The sequence below is a fragment of the Egretta garzetta genome, unplaced genomic scaffold, assembly GCF_000687185.1.
Source record: "Egretta garzetta isolate BGI_Z169 unplaced genomic scaffold, ASM68718v1 scaffold506, whole genome shotgun sequence".
In the NCBI taxonomy this organism is placed as follows: Eukaryota; Metazoa; Chordata; class Aves; order Pelecaniformes; family Ardeidae; genus Egretta; species Egretta garzetta.
In genome coordinates, this window is record NW_009260065.1 from 83,416 (window position 1) to 84,612 (window position 1,197).

The following is a 1,197-nucleotide window of genomic DNA, read 5'->3' on the forward strand; positions in this document are numbered from 1 at the left end:
AACCTCCCCTTGCTGGACACCAAGAAGCAGAGCACCGGGGTGAGTCCCTGCGCGGGGACCAGTACGAGCGAGGTCCCTTCCAGTTGCAACCCCCAGTTTAAGACCAGTCTGAGCAATGTCCCTGACAGTTGCAGCTCCCAGCTGGAAACCAGTTTAAGCAATGTCCCTGCCAGTTGCAGCTCCCAGCTGGAGACCAGTTTAAGCAATGTCCATACAATTGCAGCTCCCAGTTTAAGGCCAGTCTGAGCAATGTCCCTGCCAGTTGCAGCTCCCAGCTGGAGACCAGTTTAAGCAATGTCCATACAATTGCAGCTCCCAGTTTAAGGCCAGTCTGAGCAATGTCCCTGCCAGTTGCGGCTCCCAGTTGGAGACCAGTTGTCCCATCCTGGGCTCTTCGGCTTTGAGATTTACCTTTCAGGGAGCCAAACCAGTGCCTCGGGCGGGGAGCACTGGGATCTCCCCTCGCAGCCCGTTGAATCTCGCCTCTCCCCTTCTGCAGCTCCCCTCTCCTTCAGCCTTTCCCCGGCTCTGCCGCGCCACCTCCCTCCCTCCCGCTCCCTTCCCAGTGAGACCAGTTTAAGCAATGTCCATACAATTGCAGCTCCCAGTTTAAGGCCAGTCTGAGCAATGTCCCTGCCAGTTGCAGCTCCCAGTTTAAGACCAGTCTGAGCAATGTCCCTGCCAGTTGCAGCTCCCAGTTTGAGACCAGTTTAAGCAATGTCCATACAATTGCAGCTCCCAGTTTAAGGCCAGTCTGAGCAATGTCCCTGCCAGTTGCAGCTCCCAGCTGGAGACCAGTTTAAGCAATGTCCATACAATTGCAGCTCCCAGTTTAAGGCCAGTCTGAGCAATGTCCCTGCCAGTTGCAGCTCCCAGCTGGAGACCAGTTTAAGCAATGTCCATACAATTGCAGCTCCCAGTTTAAGGCCAGTCCTCCCTTCCCAGCGGATGCAGCGTCCGGCCCCGGCTCAGCCTGGCCTGGGGCTGTCCTCTAGTGGGACGGGGACCGGGTGGTCACCCCGCTGGGACCCTGCGCATCCCTGCTGCCCCCGTGGGCCCTGGGCCCCCTCTCCCGGCCGTCCCCCTGCTCTGTCCCTTTTTCCCGGCATTTGCCGCCTTGCGGCCCCTTTTTGGGCTGCACCCCCTCGCCTGGGCAGACCATCGCGGGTGGCAGTGGCGCCGAGGCTCGGGCCCCAG

The 1,197-nt window shown here is 59.4% G+C and overlaps 1 protein-coding gene across 1 annotated transcript in view; it reads left to right on the forward strand.

The window, feature by feature from the left end:
- Positions 1 to 1,197, forward strand: part of DYSF (dysferlin) — a 109,469-nt gene that overhangs the window by 13,438 nt on the left and 94,834 nt on the right. The window lies entirely within an intron of this gene.